Source organism: Apis dorsata, unplaced genomic scaffold (genome assembly GCF_000469605.1).
Source record: "Apis dorsata unplaced genomic scaffold, Apis dorsata 1.3 scaffold_813, whole genome shotgun sequence".
Taxonomy (NCBI): Eukaryota; Metazoa; Arthropoda; class Insecta; order Hymenoptera; family Apidae; genus Apis; species Apis dorsata.
This window is the reverse complement of record NW_006263951.1, coordinates 79,922-105,989: the sequence shown is the minus strand read 5'-3', so window position 1 is coordinate 105,989 and position 26,068 is coordinate 79,922. Positions and strand designations below refer to the sequence as shown.

At 37.5% G+C, this 26,068-nt stretch overlaps 1 protein-coding gene across 1 annotated transcript in view; it reads left to right on the top strand.

Moving 5' to 3' along the window:
- The window catches only part of LOC102672997, a 105,668-nt gene that overhangs the window by 20,158 nt on the left and 59,442 nt on the right, over positions 1-26,068 (top strand). The window contains exon 2 of the mRNA XM_006623069.2: positions 7,450-7,514. The gene's annotated coding sequence lies outside the window, so the exon portion shown is untranslated. The remainder of the gene's footprint in view (positions 1-7,449; positions 7,515-26,068) is intronic.

Below are 26,068 nucleotides of genomic sequence, written 5' to 3'. Positions count from 1 at the left end.
TCGATCGTAGAATTTTCGATGATCGGGATCGGCTCGAGGGAGTGGTTTATCGGCGTGAGACCGTTGGAAACGAGCCGTTGGGAAGAAGAGGGATTTTTTTTTTTTATCTCTAAGAGTTTTTAAAAATGGTCGAGGTTAGGCCCAGGGAAACGTTTTTCTTAAGGGATTTGTTTTTAAAATGAATTTTGGTGCAGGAATTTATGCGGTAGTTTATGGCACTTATGTTGAAATTATGGAAGGAAATGGATACTTGGAGTGTGGATAGGATTTTGAGTTTCTTTGAAGCGTTGTGAAATTTTTTTTGTTATTTGTTTGTTACAAATGAGAGATTTGCACAAGTATATTAATATTTAAAAATAGTTAATAAAAAGTTAATAATTAAGTTAATAAAAAATTTCGATATAAATATCGAAAAAATATATTGTACAAATCAAATTCATTCGCTGAATATAGGTCTTCACTCAACCACGTAAGAAATTGATATGAATTATAAAATGATATTATACGAATGTTATATACACGAAACGTAAATATTATCATTCATATTCGAAGTAAGAAAACATTCAATATAAATATTGACAGACTCGTTACAATCGCGTAAGCTGTGATTTCAGTTTATAAATATTAATACAATAACACTTTACTTCCATTAATCGAAACATCTCTAACAAAACGTTATTTTTCTCTTTTAACGCATTTAATCGATATTTTATCGATTTGATTATCAAATTTATCGCTCACTCGTTTTATTCTACTACTATTTTATATCTTACTCTCCGTCTGCGATCGTTAGTCAAAGATTAGGAGCAAAGCTTGTATATAAAAGCCCTTTCTCTTCGTCTCTGGAATCGCGATATTCGATTCGATCGTTAAGCTACCGGATGCTACTCGTCCCTTGGATTCTTCGGTTGGTACTCGTCTTCCACGTTAATTTCTGGTCGTGTGGCAGTTGCTTTACGAGTTGTCCGGCTAGTTGAGAAGCAACTTGTTCGAGCACACTTATAGTCTCGCTCATGCCCACTCTAAAAGTGATACTTTGATACACCGACTAGGCAAATCGCTAGGTTATCGAGGAATTCTTTTTTACAGTTTCTCTGATCATTATACGTGGATATTCGACGATATGCATTCATTTTTCTGAGGTTAATCAGTTTAGATAAAGTGTTATAAACGAAATGTTTTTTCCTGCTTTAGAGCAACCTGTCTCGATTTTATTTATTTTTTAGTAACGTCCAAGAATATTACGAATAATATTAAGATATTTTATCTCGTATTTTTATTTATTTATTTATTTTTTTCAAGATAGATTGTAATATTTAAAGTTTCATATCAAGATACGTGATGCTCAGATATTTTGAAATGCTAAGTTAATTCCAAGCAATTCCAGCAACAATTTTGATATATATCGATAATTTGTAACAAATTTTTATAAAAAAAAATTCAATATAGAACATCCAAATTATATTTCAAAATAATTGAAAATCAATAATTCTGAAGCGAATAAGCAAAACATGCAAATCTTAAATGATTGCTTCACAAAATCGTCATCAATGGAATCACCTCGCCCTCCAACAATATAGAACATTATCCTCGAGCACCAGCGAGCATTTACCCATCAATTAAATACCACCTTAAACACATACCCACGATATTCCAGCGAATCGACCGCTCTCATCGAATTTTATCGAAGATGAAAGCGCTCGTTGCCCTCGAACCAAGTTGCGTATACGTATGCAACTCCTCTTCTCGAGGCCTGCGTTATTTTCACTGGTAAAAATTGAAAAAGCCTCCCCTCTGTAGGCGTGTCGGAGATTGGCAAACATGTTTTGCCAGGGACGGTATACCGGCGAGAAACCGAAAAATCCATTGCATTCGAGCGCCGCCCACCTCTAATTGCTATCGGTGAATCGCGGCCGAGGTCTCTTCTCGTAAATATAAAAAAAAAAAGAAGAAGAAAGAAGAAAAGAAAAAGACCAAACAAAAATCAAAAAAAAAGAAGGAAAGAAAACCATCAAGCAAGCAACCACGCAATGGAATCTGGAGTATCCTCGATTTTACTTCTTACATTATAATTTAAACGTAAGCATACGTAACGACTCCTTCCTTCGTTCCTCTTCTCCTGTTTGCAAAACAGATCTCGATTATCGATACGAAATGGAGAATACGCAATTTTATAATCGAAGGGTAGCGGATTCAATTCGATATCTGAACGACTTCGGGCATTAACGCGCTATTAAGACGCATAGAACGGCTTTGGGGATCTGTTGGCAGACTGGACAGATACGGAAGAGACAAGACGCACACCGTGGTGGAACGGGAGAGGAGGGAGAGAGGGGAGAGTTGTCGATCGAGACCGATTGGTTCGACCGATAATACTACTGGTAACTGGTCGATAAAGACACAGAAATGTCGCCGTGCATGCGATAAAATAAAGTCGTGGAATCTCGACGGAATTAAAAAAGAATCGGAGCCGTGACAGCGGGCGCGCGAGTCCAGATCAAAAACCGGAAAGAGATAAATTCGAGCAGAGAGAAAATACGAACATATGGAGAATTAGCGTTGGTTATCGATGAGGCGACAAGTGTAATTTGACAGATATTTTTCTCTCGTCCGTTCGTTTCCCCTCGTTTCGTTCGATTTTCATTCGAGGAAAGATGCTGATAGCAATTAGCTCGAGGTTAGCTCCGTTTGTATCGCATCCGTTTAAAATCGTCGTGTCGTCGTCGACAATTTTCCGGGGTAAATGACCGGTTTCGTTTTATCGGCGCGTTTCACCTTTTTAATAATCTTTTAATGTAGGACTTTGCAACAAATTATTTGGTTTTACGGGTCGTTTAATCGTATTTTAATATCCGCGCGAGAAATATTATATAAGATATCCTCTCTTGGAAATTACGTGTTAGGAAGTAATTATCTAGAAAGAAAATTAACGTATTCCGAAGCGTGAGTATTATATAGTGATTTTTCTGATCACGATCATGAGAAAATTAATGGTAATGGACATCACGACGCGGAGAGTTTTATCTTTATCGATAAACGAACTTTTAATATTTTACGTAGTGTTGTAAAAATATTATAAGAAAGTCGGTATGCGATAGAAAGAAAGATAACATTATTACGATTTTGCCTAAGATCCTTAATGGCAAAAGTATATTATACTTCTTGCGATATATATCTATTAATGTTGCCACTGAATCTTCATTTACAAATTGCTACGCGAAACCGGGTAACTCGAGTGCAAGGGGTTAAAAACCGCAATTTATTTCCGGGTTGCTCAATCTAAATCTTAATGCTCTTCTTGCCAAAAAAAAAGAAAAAATACTAAAAAAAGAAGTGAATCGAACGAATTAAGCAAGAAACGAAACAAGAACAAGAAAATAAAATGATTCGAAAGACAGAAAAGCAGGAAACAAAGTAAGGAACAAAGTAATGGCAAAAACAGAGCGACAAGGAAAAGGAAAGAAAAATTACTTGGGCTACTATAATAGCACAGCGAGAAGCCAAGAGGTATGCCTCACAATGTTAAAAATAGTGAGCGAGAAGAATGGGCCAGGTAGAGGAATGAAAGATGAAGAAGCCAACGAAATTAAAATAAGAAGTAAACGGAAACCGAGATCCTGTCTACAAACTTGAAGAGGACTCGGTCCAGTGGAGATCCCTCTGCTCGAAGCGTGTCCGAAGCCTATTAAATTCTATCTACCTGGTCCTAAAACAATAACGTTCGAGTTCAGGTGCAACGAGTACTCTCTCGATCCGTGCTCTCTTGTTCGAGCTCTTTCACTCCCATGCCGGCTCGTTTCTCGCTCGTGTCCCGTGGATCACGAGAGAAATCGGTCGTGGACCTTTGATCTTCGCAGCTCGAGTCGTTTCCGATCCAATTATGCATGTCGACCGTAATTATGGGTTTAATTAGATGGCCAGACACACTCGGTGAGAACGTCGAAACCCTCTCGACTTAGGTCGCCTCCATATTCTTTTCGTTCGTATGATTAATTATCTTTGATCTTGAACTTCGTTTCGATCTTGGTGGTCGGTGGATAAATATCGAAATTTGTTCTTTCAACAATGTTTGTACGATATTATTTTTCTGAAGATAGGATCTTGCAAGTTTGGAAGAATAAAAGAGATAAACTTAACAGGATTTGATGGAATTTAGATTCTTTGTAGACACGATTCTCTCGATTTGGCAACAAATCATTAGCCATGGTTATTAATATCCTAATTTTTTAATGATAGATTCTTCTTATTAGAAATTTTTTTAATAAGAAAATTATTCCTAGATAATTTTCGAAAGAGGAACGTTTCGTCGTTCAAAAAAATATCTAGTCTTTTTTTTCTCTCCTTCGAAAATTAAGAGTCACGCAATTTCCAACGAGAGTGTCACAATACACGACGGAAGAAGGTATCAATTTTATCTTCTCGTAAAGCGAAGAGCTCGATCGAGGCGAATTTACATTCCGTATGCCGCACTTCCGCAACAGGATCGTGGCGGGGTCTTGTGCATCCCCGGGGGTATTTCCGGTCCACGTACGTAGTACGCACATCGAAGGTTTTTCATGCGGGCGGACAGTCGATGCCAGAGGGTATTCGAGTCATCGTTTCTCGTCCAAGCGGAAAGAAGCGGATACAGGGAGTGAAGAGGAAGGTGGGCTCTCTCCACGGTATGGACCACAGGATGCCAGCGTCGTTGCTTCTGGCATATCCTCCATCTTTCAATTCTTTTAAATTATGAATTGATTCCTCATCGCGATCGATATCCACGAGAATATTAATAGATCGACGACAACGCGAATTAAAGGCGAATTAAACGTTTCTCAAGGTTTTCTCTGACGATGTTTGAATGGAAAAACTAAGTGGACGAGGAAAGATGAATATAAGATGAAGAATATCCGAGCATGAAATGAATACTTGTGACGTGAATCGGGAGGAATAAAATTTTTGCAGCAGAGATTTATTGGCAGGAAAGGTGTTAAGATTAGACTGAGAAATTTCACGATGAAATATTCGATTTTTTTAAAAGAAGATTGAATTTTGAATTTAGATTTTCGAACGAAACGCTAGGAGTTTTTTTACTTTAAGAAAAGTAAAAAAATATTTAGAAATTTATCATTTCTACACGTTAAAAAGTTTTATTACAAAGGATCATATATTTAACTTAAGAAGAAAAATTTACTTCTTGTTACTTTCCTATTACATTCATCTCTTTCATTTTCCTTTCACTTCATATTTTATACATTATGATTAAATCTGTGAAAAATCAGAATAATTTTTCATACAGATCGTACCTCGTTTTCTCTTTTACGAATAAAATTTCCGAAATTCTTCAATTCGAAATTATTGAAATTATAACGTATCCAGAATGGCCAATAATCGCTACTCGTTCTTCAATCACCAAACATAATCGGCCGTGACGTATCGATATCTGAAACGCAGCGATCTGTTCGGTCGAACCATCATTCGGGAAGACAAGCAACTTGTCAGAGGGCGTGTTATCGAGCGTTAAAAGCGGGTACGGGTATTTGCAGTGACACAAATCACTTTCCAAACCCTTCATTACATCCGCTTTACACGAGCGGCCGCCGTCTCGATGGCCGCGCTCCGATCCAGCGTTATTAACACCGGGACATCGATACCAAATATTCGCTATCGCCTCCATGGTGTACGTCTAGCTGTGCGTAGGACGTGGAACAAGCATGTTCTCATTCTTGCATCCGTTTCGAGGCTGCGAGTACGATTGCGCGTAGCCATAGGTCGTTCAGCCTAGAGCCTCTTCCATCGATAACGCCAATCCGGCCGAGAGGATGTTTTATTCAAGGGAAATTGATCTTCCATGGTCTATATTATGCGTTCGTATGGTGCATCTACAGGGTGTACGGAAAAGAAAAAAAGATGGGTGGAAAATTTGTAAAGAGATGATTTCTGAAAAAAGTTGGGAGAGGAAGAGGGATGCAAAAATGTCAGTTGAGATTTAATTTCTTAAATCAATGTTACTTCACGCTGGATGAAGAGAGATGGAAATAGAGTGATTGAGAATTTAAATGAATTGTTGGAAGGTTGTAATTTAAGAAAAATCTCATTTTCGTATCTTATTATTTTCCGTTTTTGGAATCGTTTAAATTTTGTATCTATTTCGAACACCCTGTATATATTTATAACGCTCGAACCAAGTACAGACGTAACGACGATTAACTGGTATATGTTTTGTCGCGTGTTTCGTGCGACACCATGGAGGATGTCTCGAGGAGTTAACTAGGAAGTGGTGTAACACGCGAGCCCTATTCTTGAGATGACACGTGACGATTTATAGGGAAAAATCATTCACATCGAGGTTCATCGACGTTTTGACCCAGGTAAGCGGTGGTGTGGGTCGCTTCTTGTGTCTGCCTCGAGTATGGAAATCGATATTCCGCGCTGGCTTTCGTGTTATTTGCATAGATACTTGAACACTTGAGTAGGGAAAGTGGAAAATTGGTACTACTTGTATTGGATTGGAAGTTGATAAAATTAACAATTGATAAAATTAAAATTTTTATTATTTATTATATTCAACGTCGAATCGAAATACTTATAATTATAAATGGAAACTAATAAAGTGCAATGTATTGTCATTTTCATAGTTTAAGAATTGTGAGTAAAGAATTTGAGATAATTATAATTACTGGTTTTTATCTAAATCTAAATTAATAATTCTAAATTCTAAATAATTTATAAAGGTAATTTCACAAACAACAATATTCATTATAACTTCACATGTCTCATTTCCTTTTAATTCAGAAATTCATTGCATCCAATCGTTCTTTGTCAATAATTCATCGAGAATTTAGAAATTACATAATATTTAATACCTTCCAATTAAGGATTTCAGAAAACTCGATGTAGCAAATGTTTTTTCCCCAAATATCCACTGCCTATTCACTCGATTTATAAAAACTTCACAAAGAACAGTTTGATCCAGAATTTCGGCGATGTAACGATGAATCGATCACGATCTCTTCTCGGTTGATCGCCACTGCGCGCATGCAACCATGTGCACAGAAGAGTGTTCGGTCATCGGACCGTTTTATTCAGTTATATCACAGGTGTTATCTTACGTTGTTCTCGTGGAGGAAGGTATCGGATGTTACACGGCATAAGGACAACGTTAGGACCGAATTACACGGGAAACGTTTGCCTCTTTTGGTTCCATTCTCGCGCTGCTCTTTTTTCCCCTCGCCATCTTTCCTTTTTCCTTGCCCTTCTCCACGAAAGGACTGTTTAGATTAGGTTCCGGGTTTTCAAACGTGTGTTCTAGGACCCTTTAGGGGAACTTTCACTCGGGGAAAGAGAGTCGACGATAATTATGATATCGTGTTCAGTCTGATTGAGGGAAATTGAAGATTAGTATGCTCTATCGTTTCTTTTTCTAATATTAATTCTTATTCTAATATTGGATTAATTTTTATGTTTCAGATGAGTCAAGCATCCTAAGGATTTGTGCATGGGGATTCCATAGTACGTAGAAATTCTTCTATAAGGTAATTTACGTTTAATAATTAAAGATAAGAAAGATTGGGAAAGGATGGAATGGGATATTCTGCATAATATCGGATATAACATTATCAATGATATTTTAACGGCATTATAATAGCTTTAAAATACTTTCTGATGTTGCTTTCATACGTAAGAATCAATTACAAAATGCATCGATCAAATTAATAGTCTGTCCATCGAAGTGGAATCTAAAATTCCATAATCACTTTAAGAATCCTCGATTCATCGTTGCCAGGTTATTATATTCGTATTATGTATCAATAAGATCGTCTTATTAATATTTCCTTCCGCGTTGTTAATACCGCGAATTGCATATGCAATTTCATCGGCGCATCAATATCAATCGGTTAAAGCATTATCATTATCCAATAATAATTTCTCGTCGAAGGGACAACCTTCTCTCGAAAGGTATATTAATATCACGTTATTCCACGCATTGTCGTTACAACGATACGAAACATCGGCTATCATCGCGATACAAATGTTGCTGTGCTGACTCACTAGTGGATATTAATTAGTATCATTATCGTCCATTTTCATTCGTAAACTACGGATAAACTTGTGTTGATCAAATCTCTTACTAATATATATATATATAATTAAAATTTGATTTCTTACTTGATTACATTATAGAAAATATAATAAAAAATACCGTGCAATTAATTTTTCATTACAATTAGACAAAAAATAGAAAATAAATGATTAGGAATCCGACAAAAGATTTCACAAAATTAGATTCAAATTTTCCTTTGGCCACCCTCTTCTTCTTCTTCCAGTTTCGCACAAAATTCCAACTACCTCTTTTTAGAAAAAATATACACTTCTCGCAAGATGTAAAAATTTTTTTCTTCAACTTATTTTCCCAACTTATTTACTCGAAACGCTTCACTCGTTTCACCCGTAATAATAATCCGAGTCAATTATCACGTTCCATATAATATCGAACGGACGTCACATTACTCATGACCAGAAGCAGTAAGATCGCTATACCGCTCACAATCGTACGAACAGCTATTTAGGATCGGTCGATACCGTTAAACACAATGTGTTACAACGATAAACCGCCGGATCTGTTGGTGTATTACTCCTCATGCATATTCCTATCCCGATGGTATCTCTCGCTCTCTTCCTTCCTCGTAAAGGGGCGCGTAAGTTTATAATAGATATTAAGGGGAACAGTTATGCAGCCGGGGAGAAAAAGCGTTGTTGATCTCCTGTTACGACCGTGATTCTCTTTCTCTTTGCTCTACGACCTCGCTACTCGAGAGAGAGAGAGAGAGAGAGAGAAAGAAGGAAAGGGAGAGAAAGAGAATGGAGAGAGTGGTGGTAGTAGTGGATTGTAATTTTCGAAACGATTAAAGCCCCATGGCCTCGGCGCGGATCTAAATAAGGCGGAGAAAGGGGGAGAAATGGAGGATGTTAGATAGCGTTAACGATCGAACGGCGATAAATTGTCCGGTCTGGTGTTCGACAAATTTAGAAAAGCGTATGGGTCTCGATAGGGAAATTGCAGGCTACCGCTGCTGCATTGACTGATAAGAGAGAAGAGCGAGGAATCGTGTTCAGCACGGGATCCATATTTTGGAATAGTTAGTTATCGAAGCTGTGATATTCGTGTAGTTTGATATCGGTCACCGTCTTTTGCGTAGAAATTTGAATCGGTTGAAATTGAACGAACAGTGTACAATGCGACATCTGTGAGATCAATTTTGTACTTGAGAGAAAGAGAGAGAAAGAGAGAGAGAGAAAGTCGAAATATCTGAGTTTAAAATAAACTTATATCATTAATAAAGCTAGTACTATAATTTTCAGATCGGTTTCACTGTTATTACGATCTTGGTTTGATCACGATATTTATCCCACACATTTTTATCACGTTTTATTGCCACAGTTGCTTTTGATTTCATTACAAATTGCAACTTTGGATTCGTGCGAAGCTTATAATCAACATATTTGTTCCAATTCAAACAGAAGTGAACAAATTCAAGGATAAATTTACGAAAGAAGAAACGAATGCTTGAATAAATCGAACGTGTCCACATCGTCTTTCACGCAATTTTAAAATTCGAAGCTTTCTTCCTCGATTAATCGAGAAATCAAAATTTTCCTCCCCATCCACGTCCACGAACGAGATATTAATCCACGATTTCCTAGCAATCATCCCATCGCATCAGAAATAATCGTTCGTGATGTCATTCGACGGATTGGTGGAATGAATGGCCGCTTCAGAATCTCGTGGCGTATAATACGTGTGTACACTTACGTCGTCGTAACACGCGTGACACAATGCAAACAGGAGGAGATTATCCTCCGACGTTATATGCAAAGCTCGCGAGCATGGGAAGCATGAGAATGGCGCGACCTTCCTCAATTCCAATCCCTCCTCGATCCTCGAACATTATCACCTGCTCGAACGTCTCCCTTTTTTTTCTTTCTCTCGAGTGTAAAATATCTTTTTTACTCGGCGCACGATTAAATAAATCTCCTCGCATCCGTGGAAGAAGATCATAGAAACTGAGCACGGAGTCTCATCTTGAGCGTCGGCCAGCCAGGGAAACAAGCATTATCTTGGCGAGCGTAGCACCGCCACCGGTCACGTCGCCATTATTTCGTAGCCTTGTTGTGTTCGAGCCCACGAAATTCCTCGAACGGCGGGGTGGAGATCAGAATGCAACATCCATGGCGCTCGCCATGGATCGAACGTAGTCGGATTCACGATGGAAAGTTGGACTACATTGTTTACACCTCCCCTCTTCGTTATCGTCGTCGTCTGCCAAGAAACCTTTCTCTCTTCTCTCTTCCCTTCCCTTTACATCCCTTCTGGCTCCCCGAATACCCCGGCGTAACACCTCTCCCTTCTCTTCACCATCGCTTTTTCTCACCTTGAACTTCCTCTTGCTCTCTCGATTCGACTCACGGCCGTTCCACGGTCTCTATTTGGTCTCTCTCTTCCCCCTCCTCTCCCCTGCCCACCCCCGTCTTATTCGGATTCGCGTGGCGCGCGCGAAGAAATGATCGTATAAGGCAGAGAGAAACCGGCCCTAGATGGTTTGAAAGACCGGTGGATGGCTGAGTTTCCTCCCCTCGGCCGGTCAGAGCCACCGTGTGGACGACGCTAGGCAAAAAACTAGGATAGGCCTAGATGGTCGGGTTCCCCGGGAGACAGGCTAGCAGGATGGCTCCTCTAGAGGGAGAAAAATAATCGTTGAACGCGCGTGTACGTAAGTGCGTGCGAAGAAGAAGGAGCAGGAGGAGGAGGAGGAAGGGAAGAGAGGAGCTGTTGGATTGATCGTATGAAGCGGAGTGCGAAGGAGAAAAGAGGTTGCGCGATCTGGATGGAATTGAGCGAGAGAGAGAGAGAGGAAGGCGAAGAAGAAGGAGGAGGAAGGAGGATACGGGTGCTGGAATAATATAAGTGTGTATGTGTGTATATATATATATATATATATATTCAGCACTAGGCGGCCGGACAGTGCAGTGAACTTGGCAAGAAATCCAAGGTTGCATGGCTTAATGATCTAGTTTCTTCGGCAGCGATATGATTCACCATTATGCATCCGCTCATCCGACTCTTTTCCGCACCAACTCGCGAATCCGAGTTCGAGAGCTTCTTGAAAGACGTTGGATCTCGTTGGAAAGAGGATTTGGAGGATTCGAAGTTTTTACTAAATTCTGTTTTATTCATTCATGTGGGAATAGGTAGATTTGTTTTGAGAAATAGGAAATTCTTTTATCATTTTTCCATATTCCAATTTTAATGTTTATAACATATACTTTGAGATATATCGGAAATATCAATAGAAATTATGATGATGAACAAAGTTTGAGATAAATATCAACAATAGATGGGACTCATTGAAGTCATTCTCTCTTACTTAAAAAGTAAATCACATCTCGTTCATTAAAACGCAGAACCTTTTTTTCCTCGCCTAATGGATATCTTGTTTACTCGTACGTCCGCGAAGAGATCGATGCGTTTCGAATCTACGTATCCGTCTCATCAATCTCCGCCCTTAGAAAAAGTTTCGCATTTGTCATCTGATAAAAGTAATCGCGTCCATCTTTCGCCAACTGCATTCCCCTTCGATCGAACTTGAATCGAACTTGAAAAGGGGAGAATGTTACTTCGTGAGAGAGGTGCCATTAAATCGAGCCGACGGGAGGATTTCCCTGTAATCTTGGAAACCGTGCGTGCCCTCATTAATTAAATTACCCGATACGCGTAATTAGCAAAAGAAAAAAAAAAAGAAGGGGAAAAGAATCTGGGTAAGAACGTTGATTCGTTCCTCTCCGTCGTCGATCCAAGGTCGCGCCACTTAATGATCCAATTTCTTTGCCCGAGATACGATTCATCATTGTGCATTCATCCGACTTGGACCCATTCGATGTATGCCGAAAAATTTTTCGAAAGAAGATTCTTCAAAGGAATGAGATCGACTTTAAAAATGTCCCAGAGGAGAACATTATTCTTTTTCAAGAAGAAAATCTTAAAAAATTCTGGAGGAATATTCATCCAGAGTTTAGAATAAATTTGAGAGTAATAAGTTTTCTTCGATCATTCTTTCATTTTGTGAAAAATACTTTGGAGTAGAACTGTTAAAATTTTTATATCTATTGATATAATTAGATTGGATAGTATATTTAGATTTGAATATTGCATTTAAATTGTAATATTGTTCTTTCATATTTATTTATTTATATTAATGGACTGCAAAGGATTAAAATGAAGGGAAATTTTTATTCGAGTAAATAATTACGACGTGACTAACATCCTTGACAAATAAAATTTTCCAATTCTTTATTCTTTTATTATAATTGTATTACATCAATATTACATCGTTGTATAGACATCGTTATCGCATTTGACATTGCTTGCATTGCCAGACAGTCTGGCTCCTAATTTTATACATAGCACACGGCATCTTTTAGCAGGTCGCTATCGCTTCGTCTCTCGCTCGTTGCGAGTTTAAATTCGAGATCAAAGACTCATCAAAGTGTATCCAAAGTGTTGATCCCTTACGATGCGTGGATCAACAGTAGCCTGTTTCTGGTTAATGATAAAAATATCGTAATAACAAGTTCCTCGAAGCTAGGAATCTTAACTACAAGATTTTAAGGATTCAGAAAGAAATCGATATAAGGATGGAACGGGATAAAATTGTGTGCGGACACGTTGATTTATCACAGGTGAATAAACATGGAAAAAGGGACGAAAAAAAAAAAAAAGGAAGGAAAACGTTGGTGTTATTAGCGCAACGTGGCTATTAAAGATAGGGTTTTATTTATTCTCAATAGTATATCCAACGATTGGTGGAAGGGGGAGGCATAAATCAGGTCGCATAGCAATCATCTGGTGTTTATCCCTCCCCTCTCTTTTTTTTTTTTTTCTATTACCACGATCATTAGCTTGGTCCGTGGTACGCGGACTACGAGTAATTATTCCAAAGCCTAACCGGAATGCAACCGTGATTGCTGCTAACGGTTTGCACTTGTAATTGCCGCCGTCAATGGATAAAGCGTATTCCTTATTTTTGAATTAAGTTGGAGGATGAAGAAGAGGATCGTTCGATCCTTAAAAGAAGAATCGTCTCGATTGCGAAAAGAAAATTCTACGGGATATATACGGGGTATAAGAAATATTTATTGAATAGCGGCGATGAAAAGATTGTACGAGCACGAACATTTGCATAATTGCCGATATCTTATTAATATTAATGTGTTTTATATACGTAGGAAGGAATGGTTGCGTTAAAAGAGTTGTCGAATAATTGTAATAATGAAGATACGATAGATGCGAGCCAATAATAGATAATTAATAGATAATTTATTATCACGTCAAAATGGTGTTAATAGATAAACGAGATTAAGAATGATCGTGTTTCGTGTTAAAACAAATCAATCGTCGATACTTCATATTGATTCAATAAATTTTTGTTCGATTTATTTTAAAAATTTTTTTAAAATGTATATCTATCAAGTTTGATTTATAACATACACCAGAGATATTTCCAGTAACTTGTTTTTCACCAAATTGGTTTTCACTATTATTTAATTGTTAGCCAGTGGATAGATAGTTGTTCATCAAGAGAATTTCACCCGATCACTTTCTCCGTTTGTTTCGGTAACTGAATCAATTTACTTTCATCAATGTTTAACTTTCATTGAAGAAGATGCGAAGTTTAACGTTATAAATTTCTTTTTCAATATTTTAACGACATTCGTACCTCTCTCATTCGTTCCTTTTTACCAAAGATTTCAAATGTAAAGATTCCATCGACAAAATTTCAGTGAAATTATAGAATCTATGTAAATTCAAAAGAACTTCTCCATTGATCGGATGGAAATCCATTAGAATACAATACATCGTAAAACTTAATTTTCCATTACATCCTCTCTATCATGTTCCTCATCGAATAATTTTTATTTATTCGCGTTCATCGATAAAAATCCATCTCTTTCACGTTCTCGTCTCATTATCGTCGCGCGAAATTCTTCTTGAACCGCTTCTTCCACGGAAGCAACAATCTTTTCGCAAACCTCGTTCAACGTTCTCGGTTCATATATCTCGTCCCCTCGTCATCTTGCTCGAAACATCAGAAAAAGAGAATCCGTTAGCGGCAGGCCAAGTCTTAGGGTGTCACTGGACCACTGGTTAAACTTTTTCCCCCTTGCATCTCGTGTCTTCATTTTGTTCTCGTTACTCGAGTGTTCACGGATCCACACATCGGGTTGAGAAACCCGAGCGGATTTTCTGGTGGGTCTAGACTTTGTGTCCAAGTAACACGATCGTCGATCGCCACGTTGCTTTCTTCATCGAGTTACCCGTGTTTCTTCGTTCCTGGAGGCCCCCGAAAATGGGCCCTGCGGGGCCCTCGTTATTCCCGTAATAACGGAAACTTTTTTCCCATTCGGTCCCAGCGGCCATTAGACCGCTTTTTTCGCGTTTTCGTGGAACGTGGAAGTGTGCCACATTGTGCACGTTGAAATTTCTCGTCAACGACGAGAATTTTTATCCCTGCACGAGCATCGTGCCCAATTTTTGCCAAGCGTTATGTAATTTGCGTAATTCCCGTTTGGAAATTCGATACAACGATTAATTTATAATTTCGTTAAAATATAAGGAATGATAATTATTGCTTATTTTATCATCGATTTTTCTCTTTATCTTGATATTTAGCTTAACGAAAGAAGGCTTGGAATATTTTAATTAATAATTCTTCTCAGACATCTCCGTTGCACGTTCGGTTGGATAAAAATTTTTTAAAACGGTGATAGATAAGCGAAAACGTGATTCATCGGTCGTATGGATGTAGGCACGAAATACTGTGGGGGAGGGCAAGGCTGCCTGGAGGACACACGTGCAGGAAGTGGCACACCCTTCGGAATGCAGTCGAACATTGTGAACGGCTGCAAGGTACGAAACAAAAGAAATGCATTCTAATAGGTTGCATACGCACGTCGCGGCCCTTCGTGCCTCGACTGCCACCATATTCACGTGATATTTTCTTGGACGAACTTTCGATCGAACAACTATCGATTCAAAACGCGTTACACGGCCATGTCGTTGAACTGTAAATCTGTCGTTAAGTAATCGAAACTTTACATTTCTTTTTTTTTTTCTTTTTAAAATCTCTGGTATCTGGTTTTGATAAATAGATAATTGACTCGCAGGTTATAAAAACGGATTATTATAATAATATTTTATATATAAATTTTGGAAAAAAAATCAATCAGATCAACAATATCGAAACAGAATCTTTGAAATATAATTTCATTTCATCTCTTCCATTCTTCCAATTCGAACAAACTTCTTCAATCATACGACAAATCCCTTCATCATTTCGTCGAACCGTTGACGATCTCCTCCTCGTCGCAACAGCGAATGATCCAACGAATCGAAACTAGCGTTATGATTGATAAATTGAATGATAAACCGGCGGCCACGATTGGCCTTCTCGTCGGCGCGGTATCTGTCGGCCGATCGTTGGGACAAAAGGGAGAAAGGGAAGGAACGAGGCGGAGTGGCGAGGCGGGGAGAAGAAAAAGTCCGCGGCAAGGCTGCTTGGAGGACACGCGCGGACAGGAAACGGGTCGAAGGAATGCAATTCGACGGTATGCAAACGAAATTCATTCTGAAGCTTTGCGCCGCGCGTGTACCCCCTTTTCGAACGCTTTGTCTGCGTGACCTAACGCGAGATGACCGCGAGTCGGATGGAAGAGGAAAGAGAGGAGGAGAGGCGGAGGAGAGGAGCTGAAGAAGTTGAAGAGAGAGAGAGAGAGAGAGGAGGAGGAGAAAGAAACGAAGAGAAGACCCCACGGAGACGTGATGCGCCTCTTGATGCGAATTCTAAGCCTCCAGGCTGACGGCCTCTGGGGCCCCGAGGGCTTCTGAAACCTATGAGAGCTGCCATCTTTTCCTTTAAGCGTCGAGCTTAAGCCTTCGACACCGCGCATCTAGTCTTCGACTCCCCTCCTTCTCCCTCTCTCTTTCTCTCTTTCTTTTGATACAACCAAAGTGGAATGAATCTGCTCTTTCCCTCCATGGGATGAAAGACACTCTCTCTTCAACTCGTCGTGACTTTAATGCGCGTTAATTGATGCCTGCCGCGTTCGATTTAAATTTTTCAAATACGAAATATGTTCGTTGGGGAGAAAAATCGCTCGAGTTATTTTCAACAGGGGATGGATTATTCAAACTGGATTTCCTTAATAATTTGAAGTGGTGGGATATGTTTTGTTGGAAGGGGAGAATGGAATATAAATTTCATCTGAAATTTCCTCCGAGTTGTGATGATTTTGCCGTTTATATCTCTCTTCTTTTGGATTGATACCCGTGTATATCCCGTAGATATCCCGTTATTCGCCGTGACAGTATTGGATTACGTAAGGTTAATCTAGAACTAGCGTGGGTGTATAATTTCATATTGTAGTCCAACGTAAGACGAGAACATCGAGAAATTGATCGGAAACAAGTTAAGTTTCCGAAACACGTAACATCAAAATTTTTCGAAGCGGAGGAAACTTTCCAATCGTTCTTTCTTCTTCTTCTTCTTCTTCTTCTTCTTCTTCTGAAACGAATCTCGAAGAATTCCTCGTTCGATATTTTACTACGACCAATCCGACACGGCAAAGCATAATCGAACTTCCTCAAATCGAATCAGACGAATGCAAGAAAAAGAAAAAAAGGCGTAAATCTCGTATCTCGAAAAACTCTGCATCTCAGCTTTTTGCTTTACACATATATCTTGCGATTGGAAAGAAGGAAACGGAGAGATAGAAATAAAATTTTTTTACGAACCTAATTTTTCCTTTTTCCTTCCGCGACACGGCTGATTTCACGGCAATAACTATCGAACCACGTTGAAACGACGACGCTTTATTCCAAGTTTGCGGAATAATTTCTGCATCGAGCAGAAACGCAGAATCAGGTGAATCGAGGTAGACCAAGGTGGAATCCTTTGTGCAGTGCGAAAGGCGCTGCATCATCCATTTGGATGGACGATGCGGGGCTGTTCGCCGAGAAAAACTAGGAAAGACAGATGCGTAGATGGACTTTTATTGCAAGCCTCGCCATAATGGAACGAGACGTTCCTCTTCCCTTTGCGCATTTACCACGCATCCGAACGAATTTCACTTGGTTCTTGCCGATCTTAGAAACAACGTTTCACGGGGCGAAACAATCATTTCTATCAATTTTTTTTTTCTCTCTCTCTCTCTCTCTCCTTCTTCTATCGCGAATCTGAATTTTGTAAAGAAGGAAGCTCCCTTTGTATTTTTTGCCACGGAATTTCGTTTCGTCACGTGAACGACTCATTGCGTCGAAGCGATCGTGTCGTTTTACATAGTTTCAGATTTTCTCTAAAGGTTTGCGATTTTATGGAATTCGTGAAATTTTGTACGGTAAAAGGATAAGTGTTATGGATTAGTTTAGAGTTTCGAGATGTTACGTAGAATTTGTGTTTATATAGAAGAAGAATAGTATAAATATTTACAAATGAAATGATAATATTTAGGTTTAGAAGAGAGTTTATATACGTAATTTTTTCTTAAAATTTAATTTTATTCACAAGTGTTTCTCGAATGTTTTGCCTTTTGTATTTCAATTTTTCTTTAAAATCTTGATCATAATTATTATGCGGAAGATATGCCGGAATTGCATTCTTCACTGGTTTATGAAGTGGTAATATTCCTTCGAGTGAAATATCTTTTAGTACTCGGGTAATAAGTCTTTAGAAATACAGCTTAAGGAAAGTAATTCCTGCTGCAAAATCATATTGATTGCGTGTAAATTACACTCAAAAAGCGCGAAAGATTTTTATTTCGACTATCATAAATCAGTTACACAGTTTCCATGGCAATTTGTGGAAGATTATATTTCAATTAACTTTCTGATTTTGCCACTGGTAATAATCGAGTACCGAATCGAAATAAAAACTTCTAAACAGGCATGTACAAAGTTTCTTACGTTTTTCAATTACCGATTACTTTGGAAAGAAACTGCTTCTCGATTTGCCATTTTACAATTTTTCTATGGAACACTTTCAATGTTCTTGGTTATTTCTTTCTTAAAACGTAATATTTAGTTACAGAATATCCTATACAATTTTTTATTTCTTTTTCCCCTAACAACTATTAATAATCTAAACATAATTTAATAATTAATAATAATTAATAATAATCTAACAGTGAAATGTATATTATATTCGTATAAAAAATACAAAATATCCAAAGTATACATTAATCTTCGTTTATCTTCATATTCGAAAAAACTTAATTTTCCATACATTTCCACAGTAATAATTAAAAAAAAGAAAATAAAACAAACGAAAGACACTCAATCGTCTCTCAATAAATAACGTCTCTTTAACTCTTTAACTGTTCCCGAAAAAAATAAAATAAAATAAAATCTATCTCTTTACTTCCAAATTATTAATTTTTGAAGAAATTTGCCCGCGAAAAGGATGAGGGCGAATACGAACGCGGCAATAAGGATCTGTCAAATCCGGAACGAAGAAGAGTATCCCCGTTGGTGAATGAAAATCCCTCTCGCTATCCGATCTTGCGTTACTATCGCGCCACGTGGGCGTCTTCCTCTCTTCCAATCTCCTCTCTCCTATCTTTAGTAAGTTCCATTTCGTTTCGCGGCCGTTCTCGCGTTTCCACGAACCCGTCCCCTCCGCTTTTTCGCCCCGGCTGAATTTATTCAGCGTCGAACGACGTTTATGATGTTTATCCGTCGCGCTCGAAACCGTACACGGTGCACCGGGATGGAAGGAAAGTCGTCACCGACTTTCGATAGGGATTCTCTTCGACAAATTCTCCCCCTACGCGTTTATCGCCGATTTTCGATCCCTGTCAAGATCGTATAGACGGCGAAGAATTCGTTTCTTTCACTTTGTTGTAAAAGCGGTTTGGTAGAAAGGCGCGTTGATTCGACGTAAGGAATGCAGGTACGTACGAGTTTGGACGAGTTTGCCCAGGTTTTACGATAAGGGTCGTGAAGCGTTCTCTCTGTTTGGGAAGCGGTGGATTAACGGTGATAAGGTTGTGGGGTGAGATAAGAGGGAAGAGTGCGTTCTTGTGCAAAGAAATCAAGAGTTTGCGAGAAAGACAATCTATTCTATTCGATTTTTGCCCGTTTTCCGGCATATTTCGGTATTTTTAGTTTTGGGATAAATCTTGTATTCTTTTGATGCAATATTCATTGCTGTTTGGAAATTCCTATGATTGAAATTAAAGTCGTTTTATATGATAAGAAATTATCTTTAATCTTGTCAAATTTTTTAATTCGAATTTTTTTTATTTAGATTAGAAGTTTCTAGAGTAAAGTATTTTTTAAATTATTTTACGAAACGCGTTGAACTTTGATCGGTATAGGAGCCGTATGCAAGCAAGAAGATATGGAAACGTTTTTCGCCGTGCATAGTGTCGTTTGTATCCTCGAATCACATGACTACACGCATGACATTAATCGTTTTGAATTACTCGATTTCACGGTCGATTTACTCGCGTTCTTTAAACCAAAGTTCGTATCCGAGGCACGTTAAATCGCAATCCCGGAGCGATCGTCGGGAAGATCTCTTTCGCCAGACGTGCTTCCCTCCAACAGAGCTTTTATATGGCTCCCCTTTCAACATTTGAGATTGTATTTCTTTGGCTGACTCGGACTTTCGACTTTCAAAATGATTTTTCGGGACACGTAGCTACTATTTCAACCGGCTGGTACTGTTATTTGCGTCTCGAAAACTGGATTTTTCACGTCACGCAACGTATTTGTGCGCTGCACTTTATCTTGCGTGAAATGACTTTTGGACGGTGAGAGATTCCCTCGTATAATTGAATATCGTACGTTATACGGTAGATATAAATATACAAAATATGTTTACCGATTACCTTTCAAAATAATTCAAACGATAATATTCCTTATTTGAGAAAATTGACAAGATCGAACGAATAATTCATTTTTACATTCATTTTGCAGTCTCGAAAAATTAAAATAAAATTTTCTAGATAAATATGGATCATACGTAACGTTCTCCATACTTTTAGGAAAAATGCAATTGTATTATTTTTGTTCAATACATAAAGATATCTAATTCTATTAATATACAAAATTGATATTAAAATTAGCGTTTATTAATATTCATACTCAAATATATATAAAAATTTACACTTGAAAACACTCTCAATCTTATCAATATCGTAACGAAATGAATTAACAATGGAATAACCAACCACTGACGTGAATTACCAATTAATAATCACAATGTGACAAGCTTCGAAACATTCTTGATAAACCTACGTAAAGGATAAACTCGATAAACCACTTACAACAGAGAGAATACGTATCCGTTTCAAATCTCGAGCGACAATTTCCGACTTTAATCAAACGTCGAGAAGGGATCGACGGGTGGAGTTCATTAAAACTTCCATGGAACTTTATGGTACGCGATTAAATCCTTTCAGACGTTGGAAATTCGCGTTCCTGGCACACATCGAGGCTTCTATGCGCGCGCGGAATCGCGGATCCTCCTCCCTCGCGAAGGAATGTCTCTAGCGGCGCATTTGAATTCTATTCGAAGCGCGTGGCGTACGCTGGCTCGAGGCCGAACCTTCTCCTCCGTCAGAAGGAAAAACTGGACTGTCTTATCTGACAAACAGGCAAGGTAAATCAAGGATGGACGAAGAAAAGAGGCAGAGGAGGGAAGCGGAAAAATGTTGGCGCGTGCCAAGCGACCCCGAGGGTTATCTCGGTCAACAGGTGCAGCGACAACCAAAGGGTGGAAGAGCTACTCTTTTCTTGCAGGAACGAGATTTTGTTTCCGTAATTTCACGGATGAGAATTCATTTTGTGATATAGAATGATTTTTTTTTTTTATGAGTTAAAAATATACGAGAAAAATATTTCTCGTATAACAAAATAATTTTGTTATTATAAAATAATTTTAACGCGAATTACGCGAAAGGTGAGTTAATGGTAGTAGAAGACAGAGAACACGTTCATTAGAGAGGAACGATTACTAATCTACTTACAACTACTTCGTTATTATCGCTAACACGAAAATAGTATATATATTACTCGTAATTTCTTTATAAATCTTCCATCTTGTTTCACTTGTTCCCCGCATTTAACCGTTATTTTATATCGTGTATTTATTGTAATTTTAATATCGCGCAATTACTATCCAACTCGTCACACCGGGATCACCGTCAGCAGAAAATTATTTCCCTTCAGGATCATATATAACCTCGTTTTATTTATAACTATCATTCGATGGAAAAAATGATTTAATACGGGTTTTCTTTCCGCCATTTTATTATCCCAGGTAAATTGCTACGCCACTTTTTCCAATATCCCATATCGTTCGAGTCTCCACCAGTCAAGTTTCAAGTAAGTCTACGATCGATCCCCCTCCCTCCACCGCTTTTTTTAAAATAAATTCCCCGTTTCATCCTATTTCGATTGCCGGCTTTTCCCTTCGAGCTATCCTCATTTCCGCTCCGCCTATCATATAAAATCACTTTCCTGGGACTACCCACTTAGCTGGATTAAGGAAACCAGTCGGGTAGCCTCCGTCAGGCATCTGATATCGCGTAACTGCATCCCTGGCTCTTCCCCGTTTTAATAAATACGCATCGAATGGTGATGAATAGGTATACCACTATACGTAGTAAACAGTGATTGTAACCTGGCCCTAATTCACCTAGGAAACCGCTGTCCATCGATCTTTCCATCGACGTGTAATTAATTATTCAACGATCGAGCTCGGGTTAGGTTCGAATTTGAAAAGGATTTTGAAATATCGAAGAATGTTATGAAGTTGAAATTTTTCATTCGAGGAAGATACGCTCTAAAATTCGAAATTTTAACGCTAACGTGGTTCAACTTTATAAATTGATCGTAGTAATTCGAGTAATAAGAATTCAAGAGTACACGAAATAAATTAATTTGGTTAATTTGGTTTTCTAAGAGAAACAAGATTGAAATATACGAAACGTATATGAATAAAACAAATTTTATATGCATAATATTCACGCGATCAAATTTCGTTTATTCGCTAAAAAAAATTAGAGAAACATTAGAAAATATAATATCCATAAATAAGATTGAGAAGGAAAAATCCAACATCTGCGATTATTTATTCGAAACAATCGCGTGATTAATCATTCAACCGTCAAGCTTGAATTAGTCAATGAAATTGAAGAAAAGTCTTAAAAGTTGTATCGTATAAATGTGGCTGAAAATTTATTGGTATCTATAGATCAGTCAATAGTTTAACTCGATTCCGAAGCGAAACTATTTTAATTTCCATTCGGATTGTAGTTCTCCTGGTAGCGTGATCGAAATCAAAGATAGCGTAATGCTGGCCGCGCCAGCGGAATGCGTTTTGCTAGATAGATAGGTGATCAATTCAACGGTATGTACGGTGATATAATTTTTTTTCTTCCCTATTTTTCTTTTCTTTTTTTTTTTCCTCCTTCTTTTTTTTTTTTTTTTTTCCCCCCTTTTTTTTTTTTTTTTTTTTTCCCCCCTTTTTTTTTTTTTTTTTTTTTCCCCCCTTTTTTTTTTTTTTTTTTTTTCCCCCCTTTTTTTTTTTTTTTTTTTTTCCCCCCTTTTTTTTTTTTTTTTTTTTTCCCCCCTTTTTTTTTTTTTTTTTTTTTCCCCCCTTTTTTTTTTTTTTTTTTTTTCCCCCCTTTTTTTTTTTTTTTTTTTTTCCCCCCTTTTTTTTTTTTTTTTTTTTTCCCCCCTTTTTTTTTTTTTTTTTTTTTCCCAATCGTTCGTAACGGATAACGAAGCTGAATAGTACGGACAGGTGTACGGTCTTCGATCTCTACGCCTTTAATTGCATGCAAATAAGCTCCACTTTTAACGCGAATGGCTTTTAACAACGAAAGAAGTGGAGATTTACACGGGCTGGTGGATAGTACGCGGGTAGCACGCGCGTAAACATATCCTTGGCAGCGTTCCATCTCGTGTTTTTCTGATTCCACTGTGCTGAATAATTGCGTTGATTGCAAGAGTTCGATCGAATTATATCGGATAATATCGGATAATATCGAAGTTAATTGTCAACGATAGTTAACTTCAATTTTAATAAATTTCCACGAGATCCTCGATTTTAATGATTCGTTGTTTATTCATTATTTCGTAATTTTTATTACGTTGCGATTGTAAAAAGTTGTCCGTTTAATTTACCTTTACTTTTCCTAAATTTTCCAAAGTCTTTTTTTCTAGAGATCCGAAAAAGAAGAGTAAATCTGTGGAGATAGAAATATATATATATTTTTATTCTTATCAAATTTTGCTTCGATTCTCGGAAACATATTAATCTTTCGGACACGATAATGTACAAAGGCACATTATCTCTTTAAGTTAACAAAATACGATTTTCATGGTTTGAACTCTTGGAACTTCCTAGTCGTGTGTACCGTTATTTGAAAATACTTTGTTTTATATGGCAATCCATCATAAGTGACAATGTTTATGTTATATTCATATTTTCCAGTATTTTCCAGAAAAAAAAAGTAGCGAAGATGATAGATCGAACAACATGCAAAACGAGGATTTTATATTTTCATTCCGTAAACTTGTACTGCTCGTTGAATCTGGTATAAATTCTGCGATAAATAATAATATCAGCCTGTTATAAATTTTCAGAGAAAGAGTTATCGTCAACTTATCGTCAATTCTTTTTCTTTTTTTTCACATAGAATAGCGATCAGCATTTATACCAGGCTCGCATATCTTCATCGCGCTTGATTATCGTTCATCAGTCACCCTCATCGTCGTCGTTTAACTCGGCTCAGCGCTTCTATCATTATTATCGTTGTCCTAAATCTCGAGTACACGGAAAATAACGCGAATCTATTACGTTTCATCGTCGTCTCGCATTTATCATTATCACCATCAACCCGTCCTTTCACGACTTCTTAAAATCGTATTATGTCTCAGAACTCTGACAAATCCTCTCTTCAAACCTCCTTCTCTAAAATTTCCGTAAAACATTCGTTTCAATTTTCTCGTCTCTTTTTCGTGCATCGAACAATCAACTCGTTATACCGATCTTTCCCCACATATTTAATTTGTTAAACGATATTTAAACTGAATGACATTGAAGAGTGGCATTAACGAAAGAGAAAGCGTAAATGTTATTCATAATATAAAAAAAAGAAGAAGAAGAAGAAGAAAGAATTTCGATCGAATAGATCACGAAAATTTAAAGTATAAAATATCTATTAAAAAAATTCTATTTAAGATCCTTCTGAGCATCCTTGAAAATGAAACTCGAGAATCTCAATATCCTCAGACAAACTCGAATCGTTCGTGATCCGTGAACGTAAGGCTTCCTGAGAGCTTCGACCAAACTCCCGTCATGGTTCCTCGACTTTCACGTTCTCCGCGGCCAGAATCTCTTCCTCTCCTCGACTTTCCTCGACCCGTTCACTGTTCGAGCCTGTTGTACAGATACAGTTTCCACCTGTGCTATTACGGCATCGTGGATTGTCGAGATGGAAACGGTTCGATGAACGGTTACGCTTGTGACACTGGATCATGAAAGTATCGCAATTAAACGCGCCGATCCTGTGTGCAATTAAGTATGCCATGTTGTGTACATACTCGATTGATTTCTGAGTTGAATCGGTTTGAAGAAAGGAATAAATGTGAGATAATTAGGAATATTTATTAAATATTTTTTTTTTGTTAACATGTGTTTGACGTGCTTTGGATTGCAATAATTTTTTTTTTTTATTATGTATTATATCAATGGTTTGCATTTTAGATGGTACAGTAATTATCGTTTCTTTATATTGTTGTTTGTTAAGATGAATAACTTGCAGAACAGAGAATTTTTATCTTATATTTTATTTATTTTGAAGAAATCATGATTGGTGTAATTGAATCAAACGTTGCGTTTTAATTTTTAATTTTTATAATTTTCATTTGTTTCTCTGGGTGGAAATGATCAGAATCGAAGTTTGAAACATCTTGATAAATTTTAATTGGGTTTATTCCAGTTATTAAACCCTATACTTATATGCTAATCGTATTGCAATAGCATAGTTTGTAGTAATAATAGTGAGGAACAATTTCAATAAATTTTGTTCACAGTAGTTTTTAGTTATAGGTATTGCACTGTGCTTATATTTTACTGCAGCCCTAGCTCAGTAGGGATTTTCATGCAAATTAAAAGGATGAAAAATATAGAAACAGATCACTTGTTATGAGCCACTATTAATCACCGATACAAACCGGTTCGACACTTGCTTTTACTCTGTATTAACCGAGCTACAAAAATTATCTGCTACCAAATACAAGATAGGAATTCCATCTATTATACCTGACAATGTTTTTTTTTCATATATTGTATGTATCTTTTGTATATTGACATTACGATACAGGAAAATTTGAGAAACATTGAACATTGTTATAAATTTCTAAAAATAATCCCTTTTTAATTATTTTTAGCAATTTTTCCATTCTTCAAAAATTAATTTCAATCTTAAATCACAATCTCGTCTTATAATTACATCAAGTTTCTCTAATTTCAAAGATTTTAAAACTAAATTGCTTAGAAAAATTCCCATATAAATATTTTAACGTTCATTCAATCAAACGCACAACTATCTCGATCATCCGCATCGAAGGTGTCGAAAAATAACACCGCAACCGAAATTTACTACATCATCCCCCCTCTTCCCTCGAGCCGTGATACAACGTCTCACTTTCATGAAATATGATTCTCGATGCACCGAGAGTTAACTTACATGGAATTACATTCAAATATTTGCTCGTGCCGCCGGTAATTAATCAAGGGTGACCGGTGGAGGGAGAGGAGGGGGGAAGAGACAGTAATCGATTTACCTTTTTTAAATCGTTGTGACATTATACATACGGTTAAACGACGAAGGCCACGATGCCGTATTTTCCACTGAATGAACATTTCTATGCGGCCTTTTATCAGCCATTAGACATATTACGTGTTTCGATAAATCATTCCTTTCCGGTTGAAACGCACCCCGATAGGACGGCCTCTCT